The sequence below is a fragment of the Pongo abelii genome, chromosome 7 (assembly GCF_028885655.2).
Source record: "Pongo abelii isolate AG06213 chromosome 7, NHGRI_mPonAbe1-v2.0_pri, whole genome shotgun sequence".
In the NCBI taxonomy this organism is placed as follows: domain Eukaryota; kingdom Metazoa; phylum Chordata; class Mammalia; order Primates; family Hominidae; genus Pongo; species Pongo abelii.
This window is the reverse complement of record NC_071992.2, coordinates 45,496,612-45,521,756: the sequence shown is the minus strand read 5'-3', so window position 1 is coordinate 45,521,756 and position 25,145 is coordinate 45,496,612. Positions and strand designations below refer to the sequence as shown.

At 39.7% G+C, this 25,145-nt stretch overlaps 1 long non-coding RNA gene across 2 annotated transcripts in view; it reads right to left on the bottom strand.

The window, feature by feature from the left end:
* Nucleotides 1-25,145, bottom strand: part of LOC129060967 (uncharacterized) — a 135,980-nt gene that overhangs the window by 52,618 nt on the left and 58,217 nt on the right. Inside the window, exons 4-10 of one of the 2 annotated variants that reach the window (XR_010141098.1) lie at nucleotides 23,561-23,629; nucleotides 19,688-19,752; nucleotides 18,238-18,384; nucleotides 16,893-17,020; nucleotides 13,156-13,326; nucleotides 11,812-11,968; nucleotides 3,367-3,480 (exon numbers count right to left, since the gene is read on the bottom strand). This is a non-coding gene — a long non-coding RNA (uncharacterized LOC129060967). The remainder of the gene's footprint in view (nucleotides 1-3,366; nucleotides 3,481-11,811; nucleotides 11,969-13,155; nucleotides 13,327-16,892; nucleotides 17,021-18,237; nucleotides 18,385-19,687; nucleotides 19,753-23,560; nucleotides 23,630-25,145) is intronic. The other variant, XR_010141099.1, reaches the window with a different exon arrangement.

Here is a 25,145-nt window from a genome sequence, read left to right as displayed (position 1 = left end):
CGAATCCAGCAGCACATTAAAAAGCTTATCCACCATGATCAAGTGGGCTTCATCCTTGGGATACAAGGCTGGTTCAACATATGCAAATCAAGCAATGTAATCCAGCATATAAACAGAACCAAAGACAAAAATCACATGATTATATCAATAGATGCAGAAAAGGCCTTTGACAATATTCTACAGCCATTCATACAAAAAACTCTCAATAAATTAGGTATTCATGGAATGTATCTCAAAATAATAAGAGCTATTTATGACAAACCCACAGCCAATATCATACTGAATGGGCAAAAACTGGAAGCATTCCCTTTGAAAACTGGCACAAGACAAGGATGCCCTCTCTCACCACTCCTGTTCAACATAGTGTTGGAAGTTCTGGCTAGGGTAATCAGGCAGGAGAAAGAAATAAAGGGTATTCAATTAGGAAAAGAGGAAGTCAAATTGTCCTTGTTTGCAGATGACATGATTGCATATTTAGAAAACCCCATCGTCTCAGCCCAAAATCTCCTTAAGCTGATAAGCAACTTCAGCAAAGTCTCAGAATACAAAATCAATGTGCAAAAATCACAAGCATTCTTATACACCAATAACAGACAAACAAAGCCAAATCATGAGTGAACTCCCATTCACTATTGCTTCAAAGAGAATGAAATACCTAGGAATCCAACTTACAAGGGATGTGAAGGACCTCTTCAAGAAGAACTACAAACCACTGCTCAATGAAATAAAAGAGGACACAAACAAATGGAAGAATATTCCTTGCTGATAGTTAGGAAGAATCAATATAGTGAAAATGGCCATACTGCCCAAGACAATTCATAGATTCAATGCCATCCCCATCAAGCTACCAATGACTTTCTTCACAGAATTGGAAAAAACTACTTTAAAGTTCATATGGAACCAAAAAAGGGCCCGCATTGCCAAGACAATCCTAAGCCAAAAGAACAAAGCTGGAGGCATCATGCTATCTGACTTCAAACTATACTACAAGGCTATAGTAACCAAAACAGAATGGTACTGGTACCAAAACAGAGATATAGACCAATGGAACAGAACAGAGCTCTCAGAAATAATACCACGTATCTACAACCATCAGATCTTTGACAAACCTGAGAAAAACAAGCAATGGGGAAAGGATTCCCTATTTAATAAATGGTGCTGGGAAAACTGGATAGCCATATGTAGAAAGCTGAAACTGAATCCCTTCCTTACACCTTACACGAAAATTAATTCAAGATGGATTGAAGACTTAAATGTTAGACCTAAAACCATAAAAACCCTAGAAGAAAACCGAGGCAATACCATTCAGGACAGAGGCATGGGCAAGGACTTCATGTCTAAAACACCAAAAGCAACGGCAACAAAAGCCAAAATTGACAAATGGGATCTAATTAAACTGAAGAGCTTCTGCACAGCAAAAGAAACTACCATCAGAGTGAACAGACAACCTACAGAATGGGAGAAAAGTTTTGCAATCTACTCATCTGACAAAAGGCTAATAACCAGAATCTACAATGAACTCAAACAAATTTACAAGAAAAAAACAACCCCATCAAAAAGTGGGTAAAAGATATGAACAGACACTTCCAAACAAAGACATTTATGCAGCCAAAAGACACATGAAAAAATGCTCATCATCACTGGCCATCAGAGAAATGCAAATCAAAACCACAATGAGATACCATCTCACACCAGTTAGAATGGCGATCATCAAAAAGTCAGGAAACAACAGGTGCTGGAGAGGATGTGGAGAAACAGGAACAATTTTACACTGTTGGTGGGACTGTAAACTAGTTCAGCCATTTTGGGAGACAGTGTGGTGATTCCTTAAGGATTTAGAACTAGAAATACCATTTGACCCAGCCATCCCATTACTGGGTATATACCCAAAGGATTATAAAACATGCTGCTATAAAGACACATGCACACGTATGTTTACTGCGGCACTATTCACAATAGCAAAGACTTGGAACCAACCCAAATGTCCAACAATGATAGACTGGATTAAGAAAATGTGGCACATATACACCATGGAATACTATGCAGCCATAAAAAATGATGAGTTCATGTCCTTTGTAGGGACATGGATGAAGCTGGAAACTATCATTCTCAGCAAACTATCACAAGGACAAAAAACCAAACACCGCATGTGCTCACTCATACGTGGGAACTGAACAATAAGGACACATGGACACAGGAAGGGGAACATCACACACAGGGGCCTGTTGTGGGGTGGGGGGAAGGGGAGTGATAACATTAGGAAATATACCTAATGTTAAATGACAAGTTAATTGGTGCAGCACACCAACATGGCACATGTATACATATGTAACTAACCTGCACATTTTGCACATGTACCCTAAAACTTGAAGTATAGTAAAAAAAAAAAAAGAAAGAGAAAATATTTTATAATTTTCTCAATTATTAGTGCAGAATAAAAATAAAACTGTTAGGATACAAGAGATTTATCTCAGTTTCTGATCAATGGGCTTTCCATAAGTAAGAATTTCTTAAAGCAATGAACATGTCGTATAACCAAGAAATAGTGTAAAATATGAAAGAATTAAGGCCAAGTATACCCAGATTCTAAGTAAGCCTCTGCCTTCCAACATCAATTGCTTGTGGTTACACACTAATATTAACTGTTGTTAAAAAAAATTATTTACTACCCTATCAATATCTCTTCTAAAAAGTTCTTTAATAATTTTTTTATTTAATTAATTTAATCTTTACAACAACCATAAAAATTCAACATTATTTTTACTCATATTTTAGGGTTGAAAACAGTGATGTTCCTGGCCAAAGATAACACATTTAGGAATGGCTGATACAAGAAGTCATTTTCTGGAAGGTTGTGTATCTGAAATCTCTGTCTACCCCCACCAGCCAAATGATGCCAGTAGTTGTCAAACTGTTTCATAGCACACTAGAATTCTGATGTGTCTCAGGGACCAGTACAAGGAAGGAGAGAAAGAAAAAAACATACCTGCCCCTCTAGCTCTGGGTTTTCTACCTGAGTTTCAACCACAGCATTTCTATTATATGTATTAGGGTTACTCGCAATGTTTTGTTCAAAAAAAGCATCAAACCTTAGTACTACAGCATGCTGCCACTAACAACTTTAAAGCTGGAACCGGGTCTTATACATTTCTTATTCCCACCATATTGTTCATATACATTGACCTATTAGCAGATTTTCTAAGAAAGGATCAGAAGCCCTGGGCCCCAGTGACCCAGGTTAGAGGCTACCTTTACTTTAGCTGCTATGGGCTCCAGGAACACTCTTGCATCTTCACAGACATGTGTCTATTTCTCTTGAAAACCAACCTAATTATTCACAAAAACCAATCCAATTATTCACAATACCTGAGGCATTCTCTCCAGTGTCACATCTCATTGAAACCTCTCCCAAGAGAAAAGTGATTTTTTCTCCAAATATTATACAACAATTTTCAATCGGAAATTGTATAATCAGCAATACTGTACAAAAAAAGAACAAATGAAGTATTACTTTTCACATTAGGTTTATAAATCCCTTTTCATTTATGAATCCTAATTTTAACAGCAAAAAAAGCAAATGTACTCAGAAAAAAATTATATCTGTTTAAAAGTACATGAAACACTTTCCCCAAAAATTCTATGATACTCTCAAAGGTAGTTTGCGCATAGAAATTTAATTAGTGGACTAAAGTTTTTACTTCTGGTCTTGGCTTAATGCTACAATTTTATACCAATGACTCTGTCTTTAAAATTTGGATATAAGTGTTCTCCATTGGGTGTTTGGGGTAAATAAATATACTGTGTTATTAATGTTTATAAAGCATCATTAGACAAAGGCTTATGAAAAGTATTCCTTATATAAAGGGCAGGTTGTCATAAACTTGGGAGGAGGGCTCATCTGTGGGTGCATTGTGAAAAAGAAAGACAGCTAGAAAGAAAACTTTTATTTTCCCTGTCTAGTCTCTACCCATGCATGCATTGGACTGACCGGTCTATCCCTGTGTGGCATTTCACTAGACTCCCTAACTAGTGGCACTTAGGGGAGAGGTCAGAGATTACTAGGGACATTGTGTGCCTCCACTGAGATGCACTGGAACCTTTCTGTAGTTTCTGTGCTCCAGGACTGGGGCCAAGGGGCAGGAGAAACGTTGAGAGCAAAGGCAACTGATATCTCCAAGCCCCTCATTAACTGTCAGGCACTACAAAACTGTAACTTCAAGTAACTACTCTATTATCACCAACCCCATTTTTTTTTTCAGATAACACTTTAGGTCAATGTAACGAATGATGCCCAAGATTGTACACCTGGCAAGAAGTGGGACTGAGAATTGAAGCTTGGCTGGCCTAACTCCAAAGTTCTCTTGTTTTTTGAATCTGAAAACTCATATCAACTGTTTTATCACTTTATGATTAAGTTACTCTTAGTGTTTAGTCTCCTTAAAGGGAAGAGAGAAGTAACCTGATTGTGATCACTTTTCTACTTAACAAATCACTTTCCTATAGTTTATCAGTAAAATCAAATTTATAAGAAGTATGTGTATTTAAGTTATGTAAGAAATCATCTTTCAGAATTGATACTCTGGATTTCAGTTTCAAAATGGGGGCTCAGTCCCCCAAGGCATAAAAGTGAAAAACTTTATTACCTTTCTTTTAAATTCATCTTTTAGTTCTTGGATGGAGGAGGTAGGAGACCAAATAATGCTTGAAGTGACACATACCACTAATTATATCAATCATTCATGTGATTGATTGAGGATTGTTGCTCAATATTGTGTAATATACCAAAGAGATATCTTAGGCTAACAACATTGGCACTCAGAAGCTGGTCTCATAGCGTAAAGAAAGAAAAATGCACTCTTTAAGCAAGACGTTTTATTTAAAAACTTGCAAAGGCATGCAATTTTCACTTTGCATGGGGAAGACTGCAAATCAACAACATGGTTCACATATGCAGAAGTTTCACTTAACATGATACCACAAAAGTGAGGACTGTCTGGACAGAAAGAAAAAATAAGCACTGGGAATTTTTTTGTTTTTGTACACTGTCTTCACAACTCAAAAATGTAAAATAATGCAGAAAATGCCTCATAAAAATGATGCCTGAAATATTTCCCTGAAACTAGTACAATGCATTTAAACTTAGGTCAACCCTATAACATTTCAGAATATTAACAACTAAAACCCACAAAAAGCTTTCTGATCAAATTAGACAGCAATGAAATTTAAAGTGTGCCTTTATTTCCAAGCAGTAACCCAGAAATGCTGTCTTGGAAAGAATCGAAACCTTAAGGTCAATTTTGTCCTAAATCTGTCTCATTGTACCATTTTCACATATAAGTTGTTTATAGTATTATATTTTCTACAGTTCTCATTTTGTAGTTGATAAGGGATTTTGAAATGGTCACTCACCAAAAATGATTACTACTATTTAAACATATATATGTATATGTGTGTGTGTGTGTATGCTTGTGTGTGTATGTGTGTGTGTGTCTGCTGATATTGACGACTGTTCTTTTTGTCAGTAAAAACCTGCAAGCTAGGGCAAACAAGGTAGTCTGAATAATGCTCCACAAATAGCAGACAGGCCTTTTCCAATACAATGGACTAACAATGAATATAGTTTTTGTAAGGATAAATCATGAAAGACTTTGAAATAGACCAAAAAAATTACTGGGTGTATTCAATGGAAAATAAGACATCTAGCATAAGCTTCTGAGTTATCTGCTTCTATGGGGCCCTAAGCTTCTTCACAAGAAGAGCTATTTTGTAACTTTACAAGTTATAGATAACTGACAGCAGCCCATCTAACACTGGTCTAATGATGTGAAAAGTATGTCTGGTGGAGAGACAAGTGATTTACCTGCATGTACCCCTGCCCTGGTAGAAAAGGCCAGTTTTGTTTGTATCAATTTGTAAATTTACTTTAGCATTTTTTGTTTGTTTGTTTGTTTTGGGAGGTTTTTTTTTTTTTTTTTTTGAGATGGAATTTCACTCTATCTATCACCCAGGCTGGAGTGCAGTGGCATGATGTTGACTCACTGCAGCCTCCTGGGTCCAAGCAATTCTCTAACCTCAGCTTCCCAAGTAGCTGAGATTACAGACAGGCACCGCCATGCCCAGCTAATTTTGTATTTTTTGTAGAGATAGGGTTTCACCATGTAGGCCAGGCTAGTCTTGAACTCCGGACCTCAGGTGATCCGCCCACCTCAGCCTCCCAAAGTGCTGGGATTACAGGCATGAGCCACCGTGCCTGGCCCCACATTTTAGCACTTCTGATTCAACTATATACATAATATTTCAACTTTGAAATCTCCTTTGAACTGGTTGTAACATCTTACTGGTTCCCTCATAAATGATTTAAATAAAATCTTTCATGTGTTTATTTTACATTTGTATGAGAGTAATAATTTTACTTTAAAAAATCCTTTAACAGCTTATAGGATATATAAGGTTTTAGACAATTAGAAATAAAGTATAGAATTTGATGCTCACTATCTGAATGACTTACACCAAACTATAATGTAAGTGAAGATAGTGTTTTGATAAATGCCTTTGGTTTCTGGTGTCCTCAGCAGCTGTACTATGTTCTCCTACTGGTGAAAGATGTAGATAATTCATATTTGAAAATTGCTCAAGAAAAAAAACACACTGTACTAAATAAGAACATGCAAGTGAATAATATTGAGTTTTCATAGAACTAGAAGTATTGCTTTTTGTTAATGGATATTTCTTTCCTATTCTTTTATAATGCAGGAAATATTTAGGCATGGGGTCCTGAGTTCTACCAGCATTTTTTTTTTTTGCATGAGTAGAGAGAGTAGCAATCTCCCTTTTCCTTGACACTTTTTAAGTAGCTAACTGTCTCTCTACCATGCTTCCACAGCACTCTCCAAATATCTCTTACAGCACTGATTATACTGCATCATAATTGTAATTCTTGGTCATCTTTCTACTTTACCAGAGTATGAGTTCCCTGAGAAGAGAGAATAAGTCATAATCTCTATGACTTCACCTGGTGAATGAAATATATGATGAGTTGTCTGGTTAAATATTTACCAAAATTACAATCATAAACTGTAGATTGGGCCTACAGTATTAACTAGTAGACTAATGAATATCAACTCCTATCAGATTCGGATATACAGAAGGTATACAATGCTTAAATATTTCATGTTAATAAGCTAAAGGAGAAAAACAATAACAATGATAAGCCAGCATAAATATATTATAATCTGGTCCCCATGGATATGACTTTGATATTTGTCATTATTTTAATAAACAAGCTTATAAAATCTTTTTAACAGTATTTTTGAGACACGACCAAATTAGACTAATTACATTTGAACAGAATTTATTTTCTTTTCATCATTTTCCTCATCCATTACCCAGACCCAGTGATCACAGAGATCTGACAAAAAACACTTCCTGGAATACTTTGCAGAAAATCTTTACATTGATGGAAAAACAGGTATTTTAAATTATTATTCTCATGCCAAGTATGTGTTAGATAAATCAGAAAGTATTTTCTTGAAAAGTTCACTTAAGTACTCTCTTCAGGGAACTATACAGACCTCTGTGCCAACTCTCCGCTGACTTGTGGAAACAGAAATATTTTTTGTTTTTTTCTAAGAAAAATTATACAAATAATTGAAGTCTGCATTATGATGGGAAAGGCAAAGAACAACCTATTTGGCTGAAACCTCCTGTTTGCATACATTTTAGCAAACTAGTAAAATCTGACAGGGTCTGGCAGTAAACTATCCTAAATCATTTTCTTTTCTCTTTCCTTAGATGGCTAGTTCATGGAAATGCACTAAGGTATCTATGAGGTTAATAATTTGGTGGTCACTCAGTCAATCATTCTATGTGCATTTATTCTTGTGTGCCAACCACTATTTGAGTCACTAGGGATAGAGTAGTAAATAAAACACAGTCCCTATTATCTTAGAACTTTATATCCAGCAGTATTCCATGATTGCATCATGAGGTATGTAAGCTTTCTCCCTATATTCCCCATAGAAAAGTTCTCTTACATTTGAAGAGAGAAAGCATTCCACATGATGGCTGTATTTGGAAGCATGGGGGCAGCACTCTCATGCTTGATGTACACTAAATAACATGTCCACAGTATATTCTTTTCTTGGAGATTCTATTATGCTGAGACCACTGGCAGGGCTGAGTGTGATGAAACCACACTATGACACAAAAGGATATGACCAATGGCATTTGTTGTTTGGCTTTTGTTTACAAAAAGCTTAAAAATAACTAAATTCAATTCTTGTCCTGATCCTAGAGAGTTGATTTTAGGCCATGCTGTTGGCATGACATTACCAAGATCAAGCTTGCAGTCTGTTCTCCACCTCAGTAAACTTTAGGCAGAATAAACTCAATATCATATTTAAGCACTGTACCCATGGTTGTTTACCTTCTTGCAATTTCCTGATTACAACATGGGGCCAGGTAAAAGTCTGCAATTGGGCAATTTTAACTCTTGCTGGAAAACCAAATCAATAACTTTCTCTATGTGTCTTATGAAAGGCAACACACCATGTTTTACTTAGATATCCTGTTTCTAACACTAATATGGAAGCTGTGATAACTTATTGTTACAGTTGGCTGATTGTGTGGGCATCTTTCCCACTTGCTTATGAGCTCCTCCAGGGTAGGAGCAGACTCTTAACCTTCTTTGTACGTGTCAATGTCAAGCACAGTCCCAGCCATAGTGGAGGTCATTAGTGAACTGCTGTCATATGTCATATGGCCAAATATTAATGAGAGCCAAGAAAAAGCCAATCAACTGGAACTGAGATTCTAAAACAATTTGAAGAACCTCTTTGTAGTGGTATCAATTTATTGCTGTACTTTTTTTAGAAAGAAAGAAGACTGATTGATTCAAACTCTTCCTTTGTTCTATTATATCTTCCAGTAGTAGAAATGTACCTGAATATTTGTGATTCAGGGATATAATTACAAAAGTTACCTCTTTGGGGATACAGCTATTAAATTTTCATAATTCCAAACTAATTTTGGCTGCTGTATGCACATTAGAAGTCCAGTTTAGAAGCAGCAAAATCTGTTATTTCAAAACAGGAGAGTGACAATAGCTTTCCTTTTAAATCTCAGTGAAAAATATACTTACGATCTGTCTTAAAGAAAAACACCACTAAATCTTAAACCTACACTTGAAAGAAAATAACTCATAACATCTCAATGAACTCTCCCACAGGTGAAATAACAAGTTTTGAAATTCCGCCACCATCACAGCTGAGAAGGATGTGAAAGCTGGTTCTGAATTGCAATCACCAACTCACAGCATGTAACTGAAAGTCTCCTCTCCTCCAAAACCAGAGCCCAGATCATCGGCAGAATTCCCAAACTCATGAGTTGAGATGGTGCAGGATTAAATATGAACTTTTTCTCAAAATCTGATGGATCCAAGCTATAGTATCTCAAGGATTTTTGTCCAATTATAGTTTGAAAAGTTAAGGTGAGGCTTAAACTAAACTTATATCTAAGCATAACCAGTGCATAAGTGAAAAATTACAAGAAAACTTAAGTGCCACTTCAAAATAGACTTTAAAACAAGAAACAAAACAAAAACTCAAAAGCTTTGGCAAAAATTATGTCCCTTCCTGCAACCACTTGGAAGAAAAGTGGGTAAAACCTACTTATATGATAAAATGTCATTTACTTGGAACCCATTTAAACAGACTCTACAATCATTTGGATCATTTTTTGTCTTTTCATTATTTTTGGACAAATATTTCTCCAATTTGAAACACATTTAACCTTCAAGAATCATGCTTCTTTGCAACAGCATCAGTAGCACAAAATTTTAAGAAGTATGGTGCTATGAAAAATAGCATAGTAAGATAAATTTTTGCAGACATTTTTGGTTTTCAAAAAATTATTCCATGAAACACAGGCTTTACCTTTGTAAACTAAGAAATAGAAGAAAACCTAATTATATGGAAAGAAAAAAGAAAAATTCATTATGCATAAAAACCCTTGGCATATATATCTGGGGCTAAATAAATCAAACATGTCTTTATCGGCCGGGCGTGGTGGCTCACGCCTGTAATCCCAGCACTTTGGGAGGCCGAGGTGGGTGGATCACGAGGTCAGAAGATTGAGACCGCCCTGGCTAACACGGTGAAATCCCGTCTCTACTAAAAATACAAAAAAAAAAAAAAAAGTAGCCGGGCGTGGTGGCGGGAGCCTGTAGTCCCAGATGCTGCGGAGGCTGAGGCAGGAGAATGGGGTGAACGCGGGAGGCGGAGCTTGCAGTGAGCAGAGATCATGCCACGGCACTCCAGCCTGGGCGACAGAGAGAGACTCCGTCTCAAAAAAAAAAAAAAAGAAAAGTCTTTATTGTTTTGCAGGATTGAAGAGTAATCACAAACCCTCTGCAAACAGGTTAAATGACCTTAGCTCAAGCCCTTCAGATCTCTTGCCTAATATTTGATTGCAAAAGTCTACGGCAGGGTTTAGGAAAAGACATGGCTCGTTTATCAAAAAATGTCTGATTGTACATAAAGTCATGACATAAGATTCTATCGGCATCTAGCCACTCAGCTGAATTAGGGCTATGCAAGAGTCTTCTTCACCATATTTTCCTTAATTTGGTTTTTATGCTGCAGGCCCTGAGATATGGGCTGGGGCCTTGTCTCTACTCCGGGCTCTGGTGCATTTCAGCCCTTTGGGAGGTAGGAGCCTGAGGCAGGTCTGCAGAAGATACTGTAGGGTCAAAATCTCTGCTTTAAGCTAGTTTTGACTTGAGGTTTTCCAAAAAGGTAGGGCATTTGCAAGAATGTGGGGCAGAAAAAAAATTAGAATTCTATCTCTGTAACTATATATGTGACTTTTGTAGCCATGGCTAAAGGGTAAGAACCACAAAGAGTATCAAATGTGGTAAAGGTAAAAGGAACTCAGATGCTGAGATTGTTCCCACTCCATTTTTAAAGTAAAAGGCATTAGGGAACAAGGAAAGCAGTATTTTCAGGCGTAATGGTCATGTAAATAAATATTTCAGTGATCTCAGCAATTTTTTTTGTTTCAGTTGTGAGGCAAAGGTTTATTATGGCAAACCTCTGTAACTATTTTCAAACATGTAACAAAAGTTTAGTTTTGAAAACTGCCTTCATTATGAAGGTAGTGAGACAGAATTTTTTTTTTTTTTTTTTTGAGACGGAGTCTTGCTCTGTCACCCAGGCTGGAGTACAGTGGTGTGACCTCGGCTCACTGTTACCTTCCTCTCCAAGAATCAAGCAATTCCCAGGCCTCAGACTCCCAAGTAGCTGGGATTACTGGCGTGAGCCACCACACCATGCAAATTTTTGTATATTTAGCAGAGATGGGGTTTCACCATTGTTGGCCAGGCTGGTCTCAAGCTCCTGACCTCAAGTGATCTGCCCCTCCTCAGCTCCCCAAAGTGCTGGGATTACAGGTGTGAGCCACCATGCCTGGCCAAGACAGAGAATACTAATAGGCATGATGTTTGTTTTGGTAAATGTGTGTGTCTTTTTATTATTTTAACAAAGCTTTATTTTTTACATGGGGTGGCAGAAGTAAAGATGAAGTTAGTATGGGAAAAAAAAATTTTAAGCATATTTGATATGTCATATCATTGGTGGTAGTTTTTAAAGTTCAACGTTGACTTTATAAAAGTGTTTGTAACACTCTTTTAGTGTTAAAGTTATAAATTGATTATGGGTCTTTGCAAATATAAATAATGTTCATAAAAAAATAAAAACACCTTTTTCTTGCTCCAGAGCTATACCATCAGGTAGATTAAAAGAAAATTTTTCTTACCTTCAATACAGAGGCTATCTCAAAAATAGATTCACAATCTAGGTTTACTTCACTTCCAGAATTCAATTTCTCATTTTCTGCAGGATTTTAAACTGGCTGTTTTCCTGAAGACACCTTTGGTGAGGGGTCCTTTTTGATTAAGAAAGAAAAGTACATCCTATAGGGAAACAAAGGAAAATAAGCAAAATGGCATTTCACACATACAGACAAGGGAATACTTATCCTTTTTGGCACATACTTACCCCCTTTGGCTACCAGAGGCTATGGGGTTATGCTACGGTAAAAGTACTGAAAGATTGGGACTAAAAGAACAGCTAGAAAGATTCAAGTCAATTTTTTGGGGAGCGCAATGGTGGTTACCAGGGGCTGGGGTGGTGGTGAGGTTGGGGAGATATTGGTCAAAGGATACAAAAGTTCAGTTAGATAGCAGAAATAAGGTCAGGTGGTCTATTAAATAACATGATTACTATACTCAATAACAAGGTACTGCATTTCTAAAAATGGCTAAGAGAGTGGATTTTAAGTGTTCTCTAATTTTGCTTTCTTTCTATCAGTATGTCCTCTGTTTACAGTGCAGGAAGAGAATGGGTTTTGGAGACTAGCAATCTGTAGGATTTCAAACCTAGTTAGGCCACTTAGCTACTATGTATCCTTGAGTAAAGTACTGAGGCTTTTGAAAACACAAACCATGAAGTAGAGATGGTGACATAGTAAGAACCACCTCCTACGTGTGCTGTGAAGGATAAATAATAAGGTGGCTAGATGACTGTCTGGCACTTATAGATGAACAATATAGCATTAAATGCCACACATCTAGTATAACACCTGAAGGATAATGAATACTCAATAAATGCTGCTTAGTAGTGATTCTTTAATATGTCAACTGGAAATAACTCAGTGGCTTTCATCTGACCCATTCTACAGACAAAAGATAAATGAATGCCAGGGAATGTACCTTTATGCTTAAGTACTTGACATATAAATAATAAAAGTTTTTAAAACTTAAGCATAACATTGAGTAGTCTCTGCTGCTACAGTGATAAAAGAGGACTTTCATAACAATGTGGAATTGAAGAAAGGATTTGTGTGAGAGAATGTGAATTCTCTGTCTAAAGAGAAAATTCTAATTTATCTGAGTAGGTTTATGTGGGTCTTTCCTGAAATCAGGAAACTACATGATCTCTCCCTATATGTCTTCCTTATGATTCTATAGTAGTTAAATCAGATTTTTAGCCAAAGACAGTGGTGTCTATAATTTTTCCATTTGGTGACATATTTACATCTCAGAGCTCTCCTTTCCCAAACCCCCTTTCCTATTAGCTAACAGGTCAAAGTGAGCCTTACCAGGACAGGTTTGAGCAGATTGTTATTCTCACAAATATTTGGCCAAGAAACTCCAAAGAGCTGTCCAGGCATAGGTGATGTTGATGGTGCAGACACATTGTCCAGGCAAGTGCTAGAACCCCAGCAACAGCCCCAGTTTATGATAGATCCTCCTTTTAAATGTCTTCTGACCTGAATCCAAGGAAGAAGTGAGCTTATTACAAAACCTAGTTTAATTCACTTAACCTTATTTCTATAACTTCCATTTTATGGCATGTTTGTTGCTATGGCTAAAAGAGGAAAAAGAATGCTTGTAGATGGCTTTTGTTATTGACAATTCAACATATAATATTTCACTAAAATATCTTATAAATGAAAAAAAATCAATGAAGGAAGAATCAAATGTTTGGGTTCTTCTCCCATCAACTTTTGGAACATCACTGGTTTGTCTGAGTTTTGGCACTACATTTTCAAAGGTGAAGAAAAAAGACTCCCTTACTGATCTTTAACAATTTAAAGCAAAAAATATTTCATAATGACACATATATGTTTCCCCATTTTAAAGATGAGACTAAGCATACAAAAAAAGTTTAAATGAGACTATAATTAGTGAGGAAAAGAAAGTGAGAGGAGAGGAGGAAGAAAGGAAGATAAAGGGGGAAGGGGAAGTAGGAGGAAGAGGACAAGATAAAAAAAGGAGGAAGAAAAAGGAAGAAGGAAGAGGAGGAAGAAAAAAGAGGAAAAAAAATGAGGAGAAGGGAAAAGAGAGTTTTCTCTGTCTAGATGTTCGCTAAAAATAAAGAACGCATTGTTAACTGATGTCCGATCCTACTATTGAGAACACAGACAGGAAGCTAATGTCCTATTTTCTTTTCTTTCTGAGCAGCTGCAAAGATATTCTTTCTTTTTATTTTTTAGTTCCTGACTTTAGAAAGCATGTTTAAGGCAGCATGGATGGATGCAAATATGAGTGAGACTTGCCCTTACTGATGAAGTGTATAATCTAATAGGGACAAAGAACTGATTGTGGGGGGAAGAAAGCAAGTGTATGAATAAATCTAATGTCATAAGGTAAAAACAAAGTACCAAAGGCATTCAGAGAAAAATAAATCACGTCTGCTTAGGAGGAGGCAAGGGAGTGATCCTTGGAGGGTGTTTGCATTTGATTTGGATTTTGAATGAGCAACATTTCAACAGATGGAGAATCTAGCATAGTGCTTTCCATCTGGTAAGTACTCAGTAACTCGTTAGAAAACAATAATTAAAACTGAGGAGGGATTTAAGTAAATAAATAGTAAGTATAAACAAAATAGGCGAAAGAAAGGTCAACAGTAAGGTATGGTTTTATACCATAGTGCTGAAATGTTTTTGGTATCATTCATGTCTAATTTTAACATGAATTCTAACAGGTTTGCACATGATATGACACACAAAAAGCTCTTTAAGGTTCCACTTCTAAAAGTGACTGACCTCTCTGTCCCCTGTTCTCAACACATACACACAGGTAACAACTATAAACTCTGGACAAACCAACCAAAATAAACCTTCATGAAGGCACTAAAGAGTAACCAAAAGAAGACAGATACTAAGGTAAATTGGTCCCTGGGGCCCTATTTAGTTCGTTTGATGAGGTAATGTTTTCCTAAATGATACTGATGCAAGTAGATGTTAGTTTGTGTCTGGGCATTGAAGAGTTAGGTATCTATTGTAGTCTTCACTGTCTGGGCTTATTTGTAGCCATTTTACTTTGGAAGGCCTTCCAGATATTAGAAAGAACTTGGGTGTTGTGATCTAAGCTGTATCTGCTTTAGGGGACACCCCAAGCACAGTAAACTATGGTTCTTGTAGACTCAGAGAGGTACCACCTTGATGGTCTTAAACAAAATCTGTGGGAATTCTTTGGATTACCAGGCAGAGGCTTTTGTTAGCTTTTCTTACTTTCTGCTAATCAAACAATCTCCCTCTGTTCTGAGCCACCTAATGCTGAAGGTGGAGTGACACAAGCACCCCTATGGCCACCAACACTATGACTCTCCCTGCTCTTACTGTGACTGTGCTGGGTCAGAACTGAAGCCCACAGAGCACTGGGTCTCACCCAAGGTCTGCTGTGACCACTTTCTGGCTACTGCTTATGCTCACTCAAGGCCCTAGGGCTCTATAATCAGCTTATGGCAAAGCCAGCCAGGCCAATATTCTTCCCTTCAGGACAGCCAGCTCCCCCAGGCCCCATGTGGGTCCAGAGTTGCCAGGTGGGTGTCAGAGACTAAAGTAAAAAACCTTAGAGGTCTGCCTGGTGATTATACTGCAGCTGAGGTGGCACTCAAAGCACAAGATGCAGTTCTTCTCACTCTCCCTTCCCCTTTCCAAAGGAAGAAAAGTTTCACCTCATAGCCACCACCACACCAGGCCACACGGAGTACTGACAGACTACCACCAGTGTTCCCTCAAGGCCCATGGGCTCTTCAGTCAGCTTGTGGTAAATGTTGCCTGGTCTGGGACTCACCCTTCAGGACAGTGGGCTCCCCTCTGGCCCAGGGCAGATCCAGAAATGTAATTCAAAAGTGAAGTCATGGAATAGGGACCCCGTGAGCCTTCTTGGTGCTCTACAACCCCATGGCCATGCTAGTACCTAAGGTGCGAGCCAAAATCCCTTTTATTTTTTCTGCTGTTTTTCTCAAGCAGGAGTTTTGCCTCATAGTCAACACAGTTGGCAATGTGCTGGATCTCACCTGAAGCCAGTAAGTCTCAGAGGATCACCAAATGTCTTCAACAGAGTACCTGGGCATTGCTGCTGGTTATTCATGGCCCAAGAGCTCCTCAGTTACCAGGTGATGAATGCTGCCAAAACTTGATTCTTTCCTTCAAGGCAGTGGGTTCCCTTCTGGCCCACGGTGTGTCTAGAAATGTCATCTGGAAGCTAGGGCCTGGAATTGGGGTCTTATGACTGACCAGTTCCTGTCCTGCTGTGGCTAAGCTGATATCCAAGATGTAAGACAAAGTTCTCCATGCTGTTCTCTCTTCCTTTCCTCAAAAGGAAGGGGTCTCTTTTGGAGCCATGAGCTGTGCAAGCTAGCATTACGAGAGGAGTTGACACAGCATTGTTTAGGGTAATAACTGAGGTTCGTTGCCTCACGCCAAGAAAATCAAGGATGCAGACATGCAAGGAGTGGGTTAAAGAGCAGAAGTTTAATAGTTGAAAGAAAGAAGAGAGCTTCCTCATTCAGAGAAGGGGGTCCCAAACAGGTTTTTGGTTTGGTTTTATATATGAGCTTGAGGAAGTGTTGTCTGATTTACGTAGGGCACAGAGGATTCATTGGATCAAGTGTGCTATTTACATAGCAGATAAAGAGACTGGCCACCTCACTGTAATCTTTTATTATGCAAATGGGGTCTCTACTGGATTGGTACCATGTTGCCTGCTTTTTACTGCACACGTGGTGAAAAAGGGGAAAAGGAACCTCCATGCTGACTATACCCGGCTTCCAGCTATCCCTTTTCTATTGGCAGAGCTGTCAGCATTTACTTGTGCAAGCTTCCAGCTTGCTTATGTATGCTTGCAGCTTGATTTTTCAGGCTGCTTTTTGTTAGAAATAATTTTGGGGCTGCTATTTGTTAAAAGGAAATCTTACTGAGGACTCTTTTGTCCTCACAATCTGCCTAAATAATTTATGTTTAGCTCCTGTATCATTTCCCCCTTAGGAGTGGTATCCCTAACTGCTGTTAGGGGGTGTTGGATGATGAGTCTTTCTGGTACTTACTGCTGAAAAGGAGTGTTGTGTAGGGAACAGCAGTTAGGGCTCCTCCTGGGGTCAATCTAAGGGTCCTCAGAAGAAAAGCGTGTCCATGGATGGTTCTGTCTGCAGCACCATTTGGAGTTTGATTGCTTCTAGATGAAAAGAGATAAATTTTACAAGAAGATTTAGCATATAGGGTTTGAATATAAGTATTGAGATTACTATTATTAGTGGAGGTACTATAGGTGATAACCATGGCAGTAGAGTTTGATATCTGTTAGCTATTCTAATGGATTATAATACTAGTTTGCCTCCACCAAATGTTGCTGTACCTTAGCAGAAACATTAATATAAAAGTAACATTCTTTGGCCAGGTGCAGTGGCTCACACCTGCAATCCCAGCACTTTGGGAGGCTTAGGCAGGCCAGTCACCTGAGGTCAGAAATTCAAGACCAGCCTGACCAACATGGTGAAACCCCATCTCTACAACAATACAAAATTAGCTGGGCATGATGGCAGGTGCCTGTAATCCCAGCTACTTGGGAGGCTGAGGCAGGAGAATCTCTTGAACCTGGGAGGTGGAGTTTGCAGTGAGCCAAGATCACACCATTGAACTCCAGGCTGGGCAACAGAGTGAGACTCCATCTCAAAAAAAAAAGGAACATTCTTTTTAGGATAACTGGCATTGGATTTGGGTGGCTAGAGTAACTTTAGTGTTAACTTTGGCTAAATTTTTCCAGCAACTATTAATACTTTCACAACCTCCACAGACTATCTATGACATGCTTAAAATTTCTGATTTGTGCTAAGCATCTCTCTTTGAACTACCAGTTATTTCCTTTTAGGACAATAATTTACCATAGAAGATCCTTTCTCATATAAAATCACCTTTCTTTATAACCTTCTTTGAATAACTAGGGTGTGACATATTGACAAACCCAATAAAACATCCTAGCAGACTTAGTGATAGTAAAACTTTTATGTTTACTTCCTGTCAGGTAACTATTATGCCTGCTGAATTATTAATTCAGCAAAATCTTACAGTAGTTGAGACTCTTTATCCAACATTCCACTCTGGGCATGCTACAGTATATAGTCCTACTACAAATAGAGTGAGTATACAATTCTGCAACGGTGGTATAGTAGATAATTTCCATTGAAAATTTTTACTTGCCAAGACATAGAATTTCTGTTTGGGGGTCTATGAAGTTATACATGTAATCCCAAGGATAATTAAAATCTTTCTGCAAATATGCATTAAAAAGAAGTTCTAATATCTGGTGGCAAATCTAAACAAAAAAGTAGAAATGACTGAAAGTATTTCATGAGGTAAAGGTGGGACTGAGTAAGATGGGTAGCCCTCACTTACCTTTTATGGTTTGTAGCTTCAGATCTCCTATTTATTCACATTGATATTCAGGATGTTCCTCTGGGCTGTCAGGGGTTGCTCCCACAGCTTTCCAGGCTTTGACTCCAGTGTGATGTATCCAGGAGTTGATACTTGTAACTTTTACCACTGAGGGGATTGAAAGAAGGACAGTGTAGACCCCTTCCCAGCTTGGGCTCAGGGAGAAAGAAAGAGAAGGGAGAGCCTTCACCAATACCAAATCTCCAGGGTTAAATAAAGGTGGTCCTGTTTCTTGGGGTTGGGTTTTGGCTAACAGTGTTAATTCCTGTTGAAAGTGAGCCATAGAGGTTACATGCTTAACTAACTCAGATATTTCCTGATCTAACAGAAAATAATTGGTAAGAAAAGGCCATCCACACAGCATCTTAAAAGAGCTCAGACCTAACTTTGAAGGGGTATTTCTTGCCCACAGTAAGACCATGGGAAGAAGAGTAGTGCAAGGAAAGTGAGTTTCTTGGGACAGTTTTCTGAGGTGTCTTTTGATAGTATCATTTGTCTTCTCTACCTTTCCTTAGGACTGGGGTCTCCAAGCACAACAGAGATGACACTGTATGCCTAGTGTGTTTGAGATCCACCCCCCCTCCCCACCCATGACACCTGCCTTAAATGAGGGGCCATTGCCTCTTTGGAGGTACTTAAGTAGACCAAAGTGAGGACTTATTTCTTTAACAATTGTATTGCCTCAGAGGCCTTTTCTGTATGGCATGGAAAGATTTCTATGCAGTTAGTGAAAGTCTCTACACATGCCAGGAGGTATTGACTACCCTTCATCTCTGGCATGTGGATGAAGTCTGCCAGTCCTCCCCTGGAAAGCTTCCCATCCTTTGGGTTTGAGGAGAAAAAAGCCACCTTCACAAGTGTTAACAACCAGTTTGACTGTTCTTAATAAATTCTCTCTTGAAAATAATTTCTGGACACACTGATAAATTTTATCCTTTCCTAAGTGAAATGCTTGGTGGATTTAAGGACTTTCCATTGGCTTGAGGCTGGCAAGTTGCATTTGCCATCCTCTGAGTGTAGCTGCCCTGAGGGCTGGAAAGTATACCTTTGAGAAGTGATGCATTCTATTTCTGCAGGGGAGTACTGAGGTTTAATTTTTCTTATGGAGCCTTTCCAGATTAGAGGGGCTTGAAGTATGTTGATGTGCTAAGTCTTCCTTGCCACTGACTTAGCTACCTCATCAGTAAACCTATTTTCTTCATCTACTTTATCTGCTCTCTTTTGATGTTCATTTATAATGCACTACTGCTATTTCTCATGGAAGGAAAACTGAGGATAATAACCAGTTAATTTTGGGGTGGTATTTTATAGGCCACCAATTATCTGTAAGACAGTGTTTTTCCTTACAAATGACAGCATGAGCATGGAGAACTAAGAAAGCATACTTCAAATTAGTGTAAATGTTACCTACCTTTCAATTGCTTAATTCAAGTGGTCTTTTAAGATCTGTCTGTGCAGCTAATTGAGCGCTTGTGCCTGGAGAGAGACACATTTTCAATGATGTCATTTAGAGTGACTACTGCATAATCCTGCCGTACTGATTACTTGCTCTACAAAGGAGCTCCCATCTTTGAAGAGGATCCAGTCTGGATTTTCTAGGGGATTTTCCCTGAGATCTTCCCTGGCTGCATAGGTCTGTATTATAACTTGTTCACAGTCATGTTCATTTTCCCCACTTTCCTTGGGGAGGAAAATGGCTAGGTTTAGGTGAGAACAAGTTTTTAACTGGATTGTGGAACCCTCTAACAGCAGAGCCTGATATTTAAGGAGCCGACTATTAGCCAACGGCTCCCCCTAGAGGACAGTAATCCTTCCACATTATGTGAGGTGTAAACATTTAAGTCATTTCCGAGGTTAATTTGTGGCATCTAGGACCAGTAGGGCCACTGTGACAATGGCTTGGAGGTATTTGTAAATAATAGGTCCCCCTAGCTGCAACTAAGGGGTCAAGAAAAATATTAACAGTTTTTCCTGAGATGTCCCTTATGGTGGTGCTACAAGAAGTGGGAAGGCCTGGATTAGAGAGAAAGAGAGAGAGGCTGGCTCCAGTGTCCAGGAGGAGGTCTTCCTTCCTTTCTTCAATTTCCAGAATCACCTGGGGTTTCTGTGCTGTAATGGCAGTTTGAGCCACTAGAGCCACAGGTTTGAGCCCCAGAACCCATCAGTCTTGTTGGACCATCTGTGAGACTGGTTCTGAACACAGTGACCTCCATCTCTGGGGGCAGTCTGATCTCTAGTGGTCTTTGCCACAGGCTGGACAAGATTGAGGTGGCTTTTCCTTGCTGCCTGGGCACTCCTTCTTAAAGTGCCCTAACTTGCCACATTGATAGCCACTAGCAGATGTACCTTGGGGATCCTGAATTTTGCAAGCCTGCAAAGCAGATAGACACTAGAGCCTCTGTCATTTTCTTGTGCTTCCTCTCTTTCTGCTGCTGGGCCTCCTCATGATATCTATTATAAAAGACTGAAGTGGCCACCCTCAGAAGGTTTTCCAAGGTGGTATATCCTCCTATAGCCTCCTTTCACAGTTTCTTTCTAATATCAGGAGAAGCCTGTGTGATAAACTTGTCCTTTAGGATGAGCTGTCCCTCAACTGAATCAAGGGATAAGGAGGGGTGGTTTGTTAGTAGCTCTCTCAGCCTTTCCATAAAGGCTGTGTAATTCTTATCTGGCTATTGGTCTATCAAGGACAGCTTAGAGTAATTAAGAGGTTTAGCCCTAGTTCTTTGTAAGCCCTCTCATAAGCACATTAAAAAATATTGCCTTTAATACAAAAAATTAGCTGGGCATGGTGGCAGGTGCCTGTAGTCCCAGCTACTTGGGAGGCTAAGGCAGGAGAATGGCATGAACCTGGGAGGTGGAGCTTGCAGCAAGCCGAGATTGCGAAACTGCACTCCAGCCTGGGCGACAGAGGGAGACTCCATCTCAAAAAAAAAAAAAAAAAAAAAAAAAAAAGTGTTGCGTTTTCCATTGTTTTGTAATCGGGATTGTCAAGAGGGACTGTTTCCCTTCCTATTGGGAAATGTGTTTCCATTATTTCTTTGTGTTTTGTATTAGTGTGTTTTCACACTGCTGATAAAGACATACCTGAGACAAGGGGGAAAAAAGACATTTAAATGGACTTATAGTTCCACATGGCTGGGGAGGCCTAAGAATCATGGCGGAAGGCAAAAGGCACTTCTTAAATGGCAGTGACAAGAGAAAATGAGGAAGATGCAAAAAGAGAAACCCCTAATAAAACCATCAGATCTCGTGAGACTTATTCACTACCACTAGAACAGTGTGGGAGAAACTGCACCCATGATTCAAATGATCTCCCACCGAGTCCCTCTCACAACATGTAGAAATTATCGGAGTACAATTCAAGATGAGATTTGGGTGGAGCCACAGAGCCAAACCATATCATTCTGCCCCTGGCCCCTCCAAATCTCATGTCCTCACATTTCAAAACCAGTCATGCCTTTCCAACAACAGTCCCCCAAAGTCTTAACTCATTTCTGTGCTAACCCAAAAGTCCACAGTCCAAAATGTCATCTGAGACAAGGCAAGTCCCTTCTGCATATAAGCCTGTAAAATCAAAAGCAAGTGAGTTACTTCCTAGATACAATGGGGTACAGGTATTGAGTAAATATAGCCATTCCAAATGGGAGAAATTGGCCAAAACAAAGGGGTTACAGGGCCCATGCAAGTCTGAAATCCAGAGGGGCAGTCAAATTTTAAAGTTCCAAAATAATCTCCTTTGTCACCAGGTCTCACTTCCAGGTCACACTGATGCAAAAGGTGGGTTCCCATGGTCATGGAAAGCTCCACCCTTGGGGCATTGCAGAGTACAGCCTACCTTCCAGATGCTTTAATGGGCTGGCATTGAGTGTTTGCGGCTTTTCCAGGCAAACAGTGCAAGCTGTCAGTGGATCTACCATTCTGGGGTCTGGAGGATGGTGGCCCTCTTCTCACAGCTCCACTAGGTGGTGCCCCAGTAGGGACTCTGTATGGGACCCCACATTTCCCTTCTGTACTGCCCTAGCAGAGGTTCTCCATGATCACCCTGCCCCTGCAGCAAACTTCTGCCTGAGCATCCAGGTGTTTCCATACATCTTCTGAAATCTAGATGAAGGTCACCCAGGCTGGAGTGCAGTGGCACGATCTCTGCTCACTGCAACCTCTGCCTCCCAGGTTCATGCCATTCTCCTGCCTCAGCCTCCCAAGTAGCTGGGACTACAGGCATCCACCACCATGCCCAGCTAATTTTTTTGTATTTTTAGTAGAGACGGGGTTTCACTGTGTTAGCCAGGATGGTCTGGATCTCCTGACCTCATGATCCACCTGCCTCGGCCTCCCAAAGTGCTGGGACTACAGGCATGAGCCACCATGCCCAGCCAATTCTTGACTTCTGTGCTCTCACAGGCTCAACACCACGTGGAAGCTGCCAAGGCTTGGGGCTTGCACCCTCTGAATCCATGGCTGAAGCTCTATGTTGGCCCCTTTCAGCCACAGCTGGAGTGGCTGGGATGCAGGGCACCAAGTCCCTAGGCTGCACACAGCACAAGGACCCTGGGCCCCAAGCCACAAAACCATTTTCTCCTAGGCCTCTGGGCCTGTGATGGGAGCGGCTGCCATTAAGACCTCTGACATGCCCTGGAGACATTTTCCCCATTGGCTTGGGGATTAACATTTGGTTCCTCATTACTTATGCAAGTTTCTGCAGCTGGCTTGAATTTCTCCTGAGAAAGTGGGTTTTTCTTTTCTATCACATTGTCAGGCTGCAATTTTCCAAACTTTTTAGCTCTGTTTTCCTTATAAAACTGAATGCCTTTATCAGTACCCAAGTCACCTCTTGAATGCTTTGCTGCTTAGAAATTTCTTCTGCCAGATACCCTAGATCATTTCTCTCAAGTTCAAAGCTCCACAAATCTCTAAGGCAGGGGCAAAATGCCACCAGTCTCTTTGCTAAAAGATAATGAGAGTCACCTTTGCTCCATTTCCCAAGTTTCTCATCTCCATCTCAGACAACCTCAGCCTGAACCTTATTGTCCATATTGCTATCAGGCTTTTGGTCACAGCAATTTAGCAAGTCTCTACAAAATTTCCAGACTTTCCCACATTTTCTTGTCTTCTTCTGAGCCCTGCAAACTGTTACCCAATTCCAAAGTCACTTCCACATTTTTGGGTATCTTTTCAGCAACACCCACTCTACTGGTACCAATTTACTGTATTAATTTGTTTTCAACCTGCTGATAAAGACATACCTGAGACTGGGAAGAAAAAGAGGTTTAATTGGACTTACAGTTCCACATGGCTGGGGAGGCCTCAGAATTATGACAGGAGGTGAAAGGCACTTCTTACATGGTGGTGGCTAGAAAAAATGAGAAAGATGCTAAAGCGGAAACCCCTGATAGCACAATCAGATCTCATAAGACTCCTTCACTATTATGAGAACAGCATAGAGGAAACCACCCCCATGATTCAAATTATCTCCCACTGGGTCCCTCCCACAACACATGAAAATTTTGGGAGTACAATTCAAGATGAGATTTGGATGGGAACACAGAGCCAAACCATATCACCTTCCCTATCTCCTTTTTTCCTTTTTGGCCTATTATAGGAGATATATTGTTCATCTCCAAAATTTTCTACTCCCTACAGAGCTGACTATTTTTGAGTAGCAGTGAGGGTTTGGCTTAGGAGCAGCATGGCCTAAGTCCCCTTTTATCTGCCTAAGGTTCTGTAATGAGAAGGGAACTTAAAGGGGCCTCAGATAAGGGGAATTCTCAGATGGTTCCCTCAAAAGTTGCTTCTCTTATTTTGGGAAATCATTCTCTATAGACCTGCCTGATATGACTACTAAAAAAGCTGGGTTGATTTTGCAATGCTTGCAAAGGTCTAGAAAGAATGCCATCCCCTTGTGTAAAGAAAAATGAGCTGCTTTTTTCTTAAAGTTTGGGGGTTAAATGACTCCCAGTGGTTTAGAATACACTTGAGAGGAGTACAGGCCAAAGATGGTCTGTTACCCATCTAGAAAGAGAACTGAGAAAAAAAGGATCCTTTCCTTGGGATGGCCCAGGGTGGAGGGGAAGACAGTGGGAGCATTCCCCCTACTGTTTTCTCTCTTTGTTCCCTGGGTTCCTGGCACCTTGTTAAACATGCTACCCATGGATGCAGGCATGATTCCCCAGCCATGGAACCAGAGAAATTAAGTGATGAGTTTAGTCATGTGTACCCATGCAGCACTAGTTCTCTGTTTTTGATTACCCTGACTTCCTAGACTTGTATGACCTTCATGGCTCCCTGAAAAATGGATCTCAGGAAAGCCTATGTAATAGTTGAATTTGGGCATGGCCCCTTTAATGGAGGGGGTGTACCAGATTGAACTCTATATCCCGCTATTGTGGGTCATGCTAAAGGATTTACTCCTAGAGAATGGTACTCGTTAACTTCTGGACTTAAAATTGCCTACTATTTAAGTACTGTTTTAACTGCAAGCAGAATTGGTGCCTTAAAAGAACATAGGGATCAAATGGTGGTTTTCCTGCTAACGGGACAGTGTTCAGACTAAAACTGTTTCAGAGGACATTTTCCTCCTGATCTTTCATGGCATAGTTTTTCCCATTTACAGAAAGGCATAAACCCTGGAATCTGGTAGAGGGGCACAAAAAGAGAGGAGAATTGGGAAGCTAGAGTGCCTCAGCAAAGGACCAACAATGTGACCTATGGTAAGGATATTCCACTAGTTGACGCTGCTGACCCAGAAATACCATATGCTTGCCAGAGGTAGGGTAGAAACACTCGCTGTGGGAGACCTCTGCTCCTAGAAAGTTACAAAAGTGGCATTCCCTTGAGCTATATTTGTAGTTACTATAGCATTTTCTGAG